Genomic DNA, 11,972 nt, shown 5'->3' with positions numbered 1-11,972 from the left:
ACTAAGGGAGAAAGCCCCGAGTTCCTGTATGTCCGAACACGGGAGAAAACGGCCCCGCGGATTAAAAGGTTATTAGAACTGCCAAAGGTTCCTACAGTCCGAAAGCGGCTATTAAGGCACCGACCGAGGAAAGTCTAGCACTGGCAGAAGCAGAGCAAAACGCGCAAGGAGAGGTAGAGTGAGGGGAAGGGAGAGGGGAGAAGGGAGAGGGGAGAGACAGCGAGGCACCGAAGGACAAAAAAAACGATGTGGGGAAAAAACTGTCGGCTCTGTGGCACTTGCAGAGCACAAGCGCAACGACAGGGAGGCGGAGAGACAGCGAGATACTGAAAGAAAAAAAAACGGCTCCCAAATAGGATCCTAAAAACGAATCCCATTGTGGAGCCGGTTCCTGTCGTTCACTTCAAAGAGCCGGCTCTTAGATCTGGGTACTAAAGTATAATCCGTTTTTTCTGTCAAAACGAAAAAACGAAAAACGGAAGTAGCTGTCCTTTTTCCGTCTTTCGTTTTAAACCAAAAACGAAAAAAGGCGAAAAAACTGATTTTGTTGATTTCATAAAAAAACAAAAAACGAAAAAAACAAAATCAAATAACGGACCAAATTTGGTTTTTGGTAATTACTTTTTTCATTTTTCGTTTCTTACATTCGAACATGACGGCAGGCAGACCAGAAGCGGAAGTAACGCCAAAATAAAATTAGCGTGCTAATTTAATATCAAACATATTTTCCGTTTTTTATACACCCATTGTAGGTAGTAGGCTGCATTTATTTTAGTTAAATGAAAATACAACAGCTGGTTGTTTGGGAGAACGTGATAGCCTATATAAAATTATAATAGGCTACAAAAAAGTGATCACAGCCAAATATGACAAAAGATTAGGCTTGCCTTTCATTTCTGACAGCTGAACATTGCACATCTACTAACCTTAAACAAAATAAAAGAGAGCAACAACCATCTTTTTTTTTTCTGTTCTTAAACGATGTTTTATATTGTTTTCATATAATTTGCTGATGGCAATTATAGAATGCGAGTGCGTGTGTCATATTGAAAGCGAGGCTGGGTGTGTCTATGAATATAGACAACGGTGAGATTTTTTATTTTATTTTATTTTTTTAAATGTGTTAAATTTTTCAATAAGCAGACATACAAAAGACAAGACTACACAGAATAATAAAACGACGACAACAACAACAAGCTGGGAACAACAACAGAAAAATCAAAAACTCAAATGGAAGCATCAGTTCATTATACAGGTACATTATACAGTATAAAATGAGCTAGAGATACAGCGGGAGCTGAAAAAGAAGAGAGACACCCCCCCCCATGTCCTGTGCCATCCTCTCAATGAGGGGGCTTTATCTGAAATCCAGCGCTGTAGAATATTTTTCCTGGCGCAGAATGACATAACATTATACAGCTTCTTCTGGTACTTATCAGTCACACGCTCACTGGGAAGGCCCAGCCAGAAGGAGAGAGACCGGGTCGAGACCGAGGTCCTGTTTCACAATCTTTTGCATTTCAAATAAGACATTACTCCAATAATTTTAAATTTTAACACAGGACCAGAAACAGTCAGTAAGATCACCAATTTCTGTCTTACATTTAAGACAGAGTGGAGAGACATCCTTCCTGTACTTGGAGAGACGGCTTGGACTAACATGTGCTCTATGCAGCATCTTAAATTGCATTGCTCTTGTCCGGTTACAAACAGTTATTTTTCTTGCATTATCCCAGATGTCCTCCCACATCTCCTCATTAATCACAACACCCAGTTTCCTCTGTGAGGGTTTCTTTTAGGTGCTGTACAAGCAAATCATAACTTCTCTGTACAACGACAAAGACCTTTAGGTAACACTTCACAATACTGACTGTGTATTAGAGTGTACATCCCGTTCACTTATTTCCTACTTTGCCCGGACTTCCAGTGTAGCCTAACTCCTGGCCAATTCCCACCTTCTCCAGTCTTACAGCATAACTCGCGGCCACTTACCATGTAATACGCTGAACTACCCTAACTTCTGAATCAGTGTATTGAATGAAGGACTGTAGCCTACACTATAAACAAATATGCTTTGCTCTTTGCTCATGGCAGTTGTGTATATACACGTCAGAGCGCAAGCTTCACCCATATTCCAGGGATTTATTATGTTTTGTCTTACAGCCTTGTATGATTCGGAATAAGAATATGTTGAGAAATGGACAAAACAAAGTGTCCCTGACATAAAATAACAGAGTTCCACTGATTTTACTTATTCACGTTCAAGTTCATGTTGTTCCTTCTGTTATAAACTGTTTCATTTAGCTTTAATATTTTGTTGTGAGCAGGTCGTTTTTCTTAGTCAAATCAGGGAAGTCAGTTTCAGTTGACAAATGCTCTTTTTAGTCACAAGTCAAGTGGAAAAGGTTGTTGTGATACTACTACTGCTTTGATTACCCCCTGAAGCCTCTTCCTGTCTGCCTCAGTGCAGCTCCCAGCGGGCTCTCAATACAAGAGTAGTAGAAGGTCTTCAGCAGTTTGGTGTCTAGATTGTTCAATCTGGACAATGTGGTGGTCCTCCTCACTGTTGGGCCCATGTCAGGATTGTTGGAGATTACAGTAAAATACACCCTGACATAGACTACAGTTAAGAGTGAACATGTCAGACCCTGTAATGTGACCTTGCATTTTGCTCCTTTGAAAACAGCCAAAAGGTTGCAGGTGTGCGGACAAAGTGGAGAACCATTTTAATGGTTTGAATGTGTTAAAACAAAACAACTCATGTCTGTGTGGCATGTGTTTAACTAATAGAACTAGCACTTGAACCCAAACGCTCAACTCAGGAACCAAAGGAGTACCCAGTAAACAAAATAGTACAAACAACAACACATTTATTCATAACACAATCTCAACATAACTATATAACACGCACACACACTGGTAGCAATTCAAACAAAACAACAACATAACAATAAATAACTTAACTAACAAAATAAACACTAAAAGAACCATTAACAATTATGAACCAAAACAATAAATTAATTAATTAATCACTATCTAACAAAATATCTAATCTACACTTGCTGTCTCCGCGATACAGCGATCAGCTCCATCACTGCTTCCTGGAAGGGGCGAGGCTGTTGGTTCACAGCATTATCAAAAAGAGTCCCAATGTCTGGGAATGCTGTGAACTGACGTTCGGCATTTTCCTGCTCCTCCAGACACTGAAAAGGATTGGTGCCAAATGTTGACTCCCTGGTCAGGTTTGTCCCCCTCTCTTGCAGGTAGCTATCAGCAGCCTCTGCTGAACCGGGCAGAAGTTCTTCTGGCAATTTCACCTAACATCCACCCTCGGCCAGAACATTTGGAATTCCTCTTCCTTATGAAAGACAAAGGGAATGTTGAATCAGTTTATTTTCTCTGTATTGAGACACATTATATTGTACTGTAACTAACCAGTGTAGCCTACCTACACTGACATAAGCCGTCTGTGTTCGTGTATACGTCTGAGTTGGCCATCAGGCAACTGTAATTCCACTATACTGTGTTGTCAGCTGTCCAAGTTATTTTATATCCAATTCATGTGAATGTGTCATAGAGAAGGAAATCATGACATGCAAAGGATATGCATCTAAAAAAATAATAAATAAGCTAGATTATCAGTTCTTACAAATCTAATGATTAAGTTTTTTGATTGTTAACTTCTAGAGGAAAGCAACCCACTTCACTCCAGGCCAGAGTCGCCTCCACCTGCTGAGGAGACTGAGGTCCTTCGGAGTGTGCAGGGCTCTCCTCTGGACCTTTTATGACTTTTATGTGGTCTGCTGGAGAGGGGGCAGCAGGAACAGGGTCAGGAGCAAGCTCTACAGACTGATTAGGAGTGCAAGCTCTCGCTGTCTTAGACTGTCCTCTGGACTCAATAGAGGAAGTGGGGGAGAAAAGGATGTTAGTTAAGCGAACATCCATCATGGACAACACCTCTCACCCCCTACATGACACTGTGGGGTCCCTGTACAGCTCCTTCAGCAGCAGACTGTTACACTCACGGTGTAAGAAGGAGAGGTTCCGCAGGTCCTTCATCCCGACCGCTGTCAGACTCTACAACACCTGCAACACCTGATAATGTTGTAGTTTCTGTCTCTCCTCACTACTAACTCAACAGGGTGGCATTTGTACTTTTGTTTGTTTCTTCTTGTATTTTGTAGGTTACTTCTGTCTGAATTTTTCTCTTTTTTGCCCTTTCGATTTCAATTCTCTAGTGTATATTACACTTTCTGCTGCTACTGTAACAAGTGACTTTCCCTGTTGTGGGATGAATAAAGTCAAATCTAATCTAATCTATCTTTAAATGCTCCTAAATTTTCAGAAGACAGGGGTTATTTTGTTTTGATTTATGAGAAAAAATATTAATGTCATACTATTTATTTAAATTAAGTCTACAACACAACAAAATGCTTTCATTTGAAAGCTCTATATACGTCTCAGGTGTACTGTATTTACACAATCTACTTTACGTATTTTGAAATTGAAAATGCTCTGTGGGACCTGAGAAAGCATAAGGGCAAGCTGCCAGGTGTTGTCAAGGGGAAAGTAATCCTCATAGCAAAAATCCTGCTAAGTGAAATTTATTTTTGTGTTTGGGGATTCAACTGCTAAAATGGATCAAATACCTGAAACTGTGTGCAAATTCCAAGCATCGATAAATCTGTTTATTCCGATGCTGGCTACCTGACAGGTCAGGTTTGACACACAGTATCTGACTGTGGTGTCCTCCATGTCCAGCTGCTCTTGGTCCACCAGGTGAACCAAGGCAGCCTTCAGTGGATAGGTGACTCTGTTGTTGACTTCAGGCCACACTCGTTCGATCCTGTGGTTCTGTAAAAATGCAGGTTTTTTCTTATTTTTAGGTCAGCATTCAAGATTTTGATCATAATTATAGAATATTATTCCAAGATTATCTTTTTTTTGTACATGCCATATAACTCAGAAAAAATTGTGGGAAAGGAAATGAAAATCATTTCACTACCACTGTGTAATATAATCTAGTAACATGTATAGATATAGACACACAACCACATATACACTATATACGCTATATACACAACCACCCAGACACTGCACTGTCCAAGTACTGAAAAATACATACCCCACACACAATATATCATGTTGAGAGAAATAATTATTAGAAAAACTTTGAAATGTACCTTTGTTGATGGTGTCTGCTTATAAGGTGCCCTGTCTTGTCGAAACCTGTACTCTGACAGTTTTTCCTGCAGGTATAGAGAGAGATAGAATTCTCCTCCATGGTCCACCCTCAGTTGGTCCCAAAGGCCATAGGTCACAACAGCATTCCTGCTTAATCAATGAAAAGGGAAATACAAGATAAAAACAACTTAACCAGCTCATTCTGTCATGAGGCCGTGTCTCAAATTCCACATCCTATCACAAGTTAATAAGACATATTTCATATTTTAATGGATTCATCAACTGGCTGTAGCTTATTACAGTACTGCTTTAGAGTATGTATCCTTTCATTTATGAGACCTGGTTCCTATTCTTTCCTACACAACTGTAGAAGGCGAAAATACTATCCTACTTTCTTTAACTTTAATTTAATGCTACAATGTTGTTGTATGATCACAATGAAAGACCACTGTCATATTCCCAAGATAATTTTGAAGGAAAGTTGTTCAAAAAAAGTACACAGCTTTGTACATCTGTGAATGTTAACACACCTACTCACCTGTACACTTCATCATAAATTACAAGATTGCTTTTCACTGGCATGATGGAGTTGGCCACAATCTTGCCGCTATAGCCATCTATGGCCACAACGTATGTAACTCCATACATGGCCATCTTCTCGTTTTGGTCCATGTGGAGCTTTTCACCAAAATATGCCGCTTGATACGGCACGGGATTGAGGTTCCTTAAGCCCTAGAGAAAAGACACAAGCATATTTGGTACTGTAATTGAAAGGGCTACTTGACTTACAAGACAGAAATGGGGAAACGGACATTGTTTTTAAGCAAGCTGTCATTGGATAGATCTTTGGATCTCACCAAAATTGCTCTGCTTTATTCAACATAAGTAACTTGGACAACTAATTAACATAAACTGGAAAAAACGGGAGTAAGGAAAAGACTGAGTTTCCACTGGCTGATTTGTTGTCACACATTGTGAAATGATGGGTTAGGCCTCCAACATTCCACAATGTATCAAAGCAAACCAGCAATCTGTGGATAGGTCAGTTGACGAAGGTCAGACCCGGTAATCCTGTCTGATGACAGCGATTGATACTTTCAGACATTTGTCATTGCTTTCTCTCTGGAATTTCTATCACACAACTCAACTGCGAATGGAGTTTATTAATTTGCAAGTGCTAATGTCCACCATATCCATCACTAACCTAACTTCAATAAATTTAAAAAAAAATTTTGCTTTTCAAATTCTGTCCTTATATCAATCATACCGTTCTAGTTCCCTGAAGGAAGCCAAATAGCCTGGACACCTGGTGTTATGGCACTAACGGGAGCTATATATAGCCAAGTAGGCTAAATCTGTAGTTTTCAGTAAGAAACATCATTTGTACATTAGCTTATTACAGTCATGCATTAGCTACCGTGAATGGCTTGCTTTGTGCAAAGAAAGGTCACTACAGTTGTACATCAAAGTGCATAGTTGAACAAAGCTTTAGTCTGGTCTGGATTACAGGCTGGACTACACCACAGTATGTTACTTTTGAATTCATGGTAGACAAACAAAGAGTTTGCATACTTACTTGGCGACGGGTCTCGTGATATGGAGGCTGAACAGCCTGCAGTGCACCTGCAACTCGACTTTCTGAGGCATGGATGCCTTTGCTGTGGAGGTATCCCTTCATCATCCTCCGACCATAAGTCGGTCCTGTCTAAAAAAGTCAGAATACAAGTTATTAGTTGTTAAAAACACACAAATAGCGTACAAATGTTGAGGTTTGGACACATAACAGTATCATAAAGATACATTGGCTGTGGTTAAACTAATATCAGTCAATCCTCCAATCACTATGTTCTCAGCAACCAATAACGTGAACTTTCGGCGTCAGAATGGTCATTGAAAAAATTCATATGGTCAGCTGAATTTACACTAACCTACAGTAGAGGTAGCAGCAGAGTTACAGTAAGCAAGAAATTTGCTGTAGCCTACTGTAAAAGTACAGCAGTTTCTTAGAATGTAGTGAAGCTATAGCTAGTTGCAGTGAATGTATCCAGATACAAGATTGATTAGTAGAAACACATCATTAGTAGTCTATCATAGCACTGTTACTCTCTGCAGTAGCCTATTTCAAACTGAAATAGATGAGGAATAGCCTGAGTCAAATCTGGCTGATATCTGACTGGCAATTTAAAAATGTATTTGTTACTTCATATTATCTTACCTCTTGAATAGCGTCCACAACTGCGCTCTCCAACTGCGACTTTGACACCAGCCCATTTTTCCTAAGGTTGTACTTTGCGCAGAATTTTTTTATAATCGGGATAGACACTCCTTTCTCCAAACCCATCGAAAATAACTCATTAGAAATTTCACTATAACTCTTACCGTTAGAAATCATCATTTTAATTAAATCAAAGTGCGCATCAAGGGCCATCTTTCTGTGCGTCTGTAATCTGTAGGCGGGAGAGAGTTTGAATTTCCGCAGGGAAATGCGACGTCGTACGTATTTTGGCGGTCAGTAAGCAACAGGTGTTGACGTCACGTAGGTCTTAATAAATAAAGTGAATTCCCGCGCACTGTCGGTTACTCTCATCAAGATTCGCTTAGCTACAATTATGGATGCCGAAAGAGTGACCCTGTGGCGTGGGACCCGAAGTGTAAATATTCGGCACACAGACCTGACCACTGCCAACATCTCAAGGATTTTTAAGGTAATTATTCTTCTTCTTGTTATTATTATTATTATTATTATTATTGTTAGGCCTATTATTATTATTCTCATTACAGTTGCTGTAATTATATGGCAGTGTTCCACACGACAATGTTCCGAGTGTGCTATAATAGGCTATCCTATTTAAGCTAAGGGAATCTTTTAAAATTAATCAAAAAACAATCACTCGCAATTACAAGAGACCAGCCATCGTTCACTCCAACATAACATAACATAACATTAGGATCTGGCGGGACAGTGACGTGTTTTTTTTTTAGGAGTGAAGGAGAAGAAAAAAATGTGGAAGTGGGACTCTGTGTTTGCATGACAGTGTATCAAACTTTTAAAAATCATTGCCTTCAGTTGATACCGTCAACCATTTATTTGATAAAGGACAGTGGTGATGTCCTGCTGCCCAGCCCCACAGGCTACATCGATGATTTTGACCTGCATCGATGTGAAGTCTGTGGGGATGAGGAACGGCCTGAAGCGACTCCTGGTAGGGTCAAAGCTAATGATTATTGTCATTCATTAATCGGTCCGTTATTATCTTTAATGGATTATTTATTGGTTATGTATTTCTTAACATGGTGATAAATTTTACTCAGAGTTTCTCTAGAAGTCAACATAACATTCTCACTTGTTTTGTCCACATCTACATGATATATCCAATTTACCGTATTACAGTAACAAATACACCATATTCACCTCTAAGAAGCTAGAAGAAGATAATTTTATTTTATTTGTAAAAACCAGCTTGATCATCAGAACAGTTTGATGGTAATCACATAAAAAACAAATCATTATTTTTTTCAGCTACTCCTGCAAGACAGCCGGCCTTCACCTTTAGCGCAAGGCCGTCCACATCCACTGGACATGGCCCCCCCACCCCTCGTCCTGCCAAACTTTTCAACAAGTATGAAACCAAAGTTTGTTATTTTTTACATACAGGAAATGAAAAAGAAATGCTGATAAAAACCCAGTCCCGGCCCCGGCCCCGGCCGACCAGGCCGTTCCATCTCCTCACTAGAAGGCTGAACCCGCGGCATCGGCAGGTGCTCCTCAGCTTCTCCGGGGCTCCTGTTGCTGCTGCCAGGTGGCTGTGATGCCGCCGATAGTGTATTTCCTGGCTTTTTCAGCCATTTGCGAATGTCCATCCTCCTGAATTAAAATATAGCTGCTAGCTTCCTACGGGCTCACCACCCGTGGGAGGGGCCATGGGGGTCGGGTGCAATGTGAGCTGGGCGGCAGCCGAAGGCAGGGACCTTGGCGGTCTGATCCTCGGCTACTGAAGCTGGCTCTTGGGACGTGGAACGTCACCTCTCTGCTGGGGAAGGAGCCTGAGCTGGTGCGCGAGGCTGAGCGGTTCCGGCTAGATATAGTCGGACTCACCTCGACGCATGGCTTGGGCTCCGGAACCAGCCTCCTCGAGAGGGGTTGGACTCTCTTCCACTCTGGAGTTGCCCGCGGTGAGAGGCGTAGAGCAGGTGTAGGCATACTTATTGCCCCCCGGCTGTGCGCCTGTACATTGGGGTTCACCCCGGTAGACGAGAGGGTAGCCTCCCTCCGCCTTAGGGTGGGGGGACGGGTCCTGACTGTTGTTTGTGCTTATGCACCGAACGGCAGTTCAGAGTACCCACCCTTTTTGGAGTCCCTGGAGGAGGCACTAGAGAGTGCTCCTCCGGGAGACTCCCTCGTCCTGCTGGGGGACTTCAATGCTCACGTGGGCAATGACAGTGAGACCTGGAGGGGCGTGATTGGGAGGAACGGCCCCCCCGATCTGAATCAGAGTGGTGTTTTGTTGTTGGACTTCTGTGCTCGTCACGGATTGTCCATAACGAACACCATGTTCAGGCATAAGGGTGTCCATATGTGCACTTGGCACCAGGACACCCTAGGCCGCAGCTCGATGATCGACTTTGTAGTCGTATCATCGGACTTGCGGCCGTATGTCCTGGACACTCGGGTGAAGAGAGGGGCGGAGCTGTCAACTGATCACCACCTGGTGGTGAGTTGGCTCCGCTGGTGGGGGAGGAAGCCGGTCAGACCTGGCAGGCCCAAACGTATTGTGAGGGTCTGCTGGGAACGGCTGGCGGAATCCCCTGTAAGGAGGAGTTTCAACTCCCACCTCCAGCAGAGCTTCAACCATGTCCCGGGGGAGGTGGGGGACATTGAGCCCGAATGGGCCATGTTCCGTGCCTCCATTGTTGAGGCGGCCGACCGGAGCTGTGGCCGCAAGGTGGTCGGTGCCTGTCGTGGCGGCAATCCCCGAACCCGCTGGTGGACCCCAGTGGTGAGGGAGGCCGTCAAGCTGAAGAAGGAGTCCTATCGGGCCTTTTTGGCCAGTGGGACTCTGGAAGCAGCTGATGGGTACCGACAGGCCAAGCGGAACGCAGCCTCGGCGGTTGCTGAGGCAAAAACTCGGGCTTGGGAGGAGTTCGGGGAGGCCATGGAGAACGATTTCCGGACGGCCTCGAGGAGATTCTGGTCCACCATCCGGCGGCTCAGGGGGGGGAAGCGGTGCACCGTCAACACCGTGTATGGTGAGGGCGGGGCTCTGCTGACTTCAACTAGGGACGTCGTGAGTCGGTGGGGGGAGTACTTCGAGGGCCTCCTCAATCCTACCGACACGCCTTCCGATGAGGAAGCAGAGTTGGGGAGCTCGGACGTGGGACCTCCCATTTCTGGGGCTGAGGTTGCCGAGGTGGTCAAAAAACTCCTCGGTGGCAAGGCCCCGGGGGTGGATGAGGTCCGTCCTGAGTTCCTCAAGGCTCTGGATGTTGTGGGGCTGTCTTGGTTGACACGCCTCTGCAGCATCGCGTGGACATCGGGGGCAGTGCCTCTGGACTGGCAGATCGGGGTGGTGGTCCCCCTCTTTAAAAAGGGGGACCGGAGGGTGTGTTCCAACTATAGGGGGATCACACTCCTCAGCCTCCCTGGTAAGGTCTTTTCGGGGGTACTGGAGAGGAGGATCCGCCGGATTGTCGAATCTCGGATTCAGGAGGTGCAGTGTGGTTTTCGTCCTGGCCGTGGAACAGTGGACCAGCTCTTCACCCTCCACAGGATCCTGGAGGGAGCATGGGAGTTCGCCCAACCTGTCTACATGTGTTTTGTGGACTTGGAGAAGGCGTTCGACCGTGTCCCTCGGGGACTCTTGTGGGGGGTGCTCCGGGAGTATGGAGTGCCGGACTCCTTGATATGGGCTGTTCGGTCTCTGTATGACCGGTGTCAGAGTTTGGTCCGCATTGCCGGCAGTAAGTCGGACATGTTTCCTGTGAGGGTTGGACTCCGTCAGGGCTGCCCTTTGTCACAGATTCTGTTCATAATTTTTATGGACAGAATTTCTAGGCGCAGCCAGGGCGTGCGAGGGGGTCCGGTTTGGCGACCTCAGAATCGGGTCTCTGCTTTTTGCGGACGATTTGGTTCTGTTGGCGTCGTCAGGCCGTGACCTTCAGCTCTCACTGGAGCGGTTCGCAGCCGAGTGTGAAGCGGCTGGGATGACCATCAGCACCTCCAAATCTGAGACCATGGTCTTCGGCCGGAAAAGGGTGGAATGCTCTCTTCGGGTCGGGAATGAGATCCTTCCCCAAGTGGAGGAGTTCAAGTATCTCGGGGTCTTGTTCACGAGTGAGGGACGAATGGAACAGGAGATTGACAGACGGATTGGTGCGGCGTCTGCAGTGATGCGGGCTCTGCACCGGCCCGTCGTGGTGAAGAAGGAGCTGAGCCAGAAGGCGAGGCTCTCGATTTACCGGTCAATCTATGTTCCTACCCTCACCTATGGTCACGAGCTGTGGGTAGTGACCGAAAGAACGAGATCGCGAATACAAGCGGCCGAAATGAGTTTCCTCCGCAGGGTGTCTGGGCTCTCCCTTAGAGATAGGGTGAGAAGCTCGGTCATCCGGGAGGGGCTCGGAGTAGAACCGCTGCTCCTCCGCATCGAGAGGAGTCAGATGAGGTGGCTCGGGCATCTGGTGAGAATGCCTCCTGGACGCCTCCCCGGTGAGGTGTTCCGGGCCCGTCCCACTGGGAGGAGACCCCGGGGAAGACCCAGGACACGTTGGAGAGACTATGTCTCTCGGCT

The 11,972-nt window shown here is 44.9% G+C and overlaps 1 pseudogene; it reads right to left on the bottom strand.

Moving 5' to 3' along the window:
* Window positions 1–3,053: 3,053 nt before the first annotated feature.
* Window positions 3,054–7,525, bottom strand: LOC142402520 (uncharacterized; annotated as a pseudogene).
* Window positions 7,526–11,972: the final 4,447 nt, after the last annotated feature.

This window comes from Odontesthes bonariensis, chromosome 17 (assembly GCF_027942865.1).
Source record: "Odontesthes bonariensis isolate fOdoBon6 chromosome 17, fOdoBon6.hap1, whole genome shotgun sequence".
Classification (NCBI taxonomy): domain Eukaryota; kingdom Metazoa; phylum Chordata; class Actinopteri; order Atheriniformes; family Atherinopsidae; genus Odontesthes; species Odontesthes bonariensis.
This window is presented reverse-complemented; position numbering and strand designations above follow the sequence as displayed.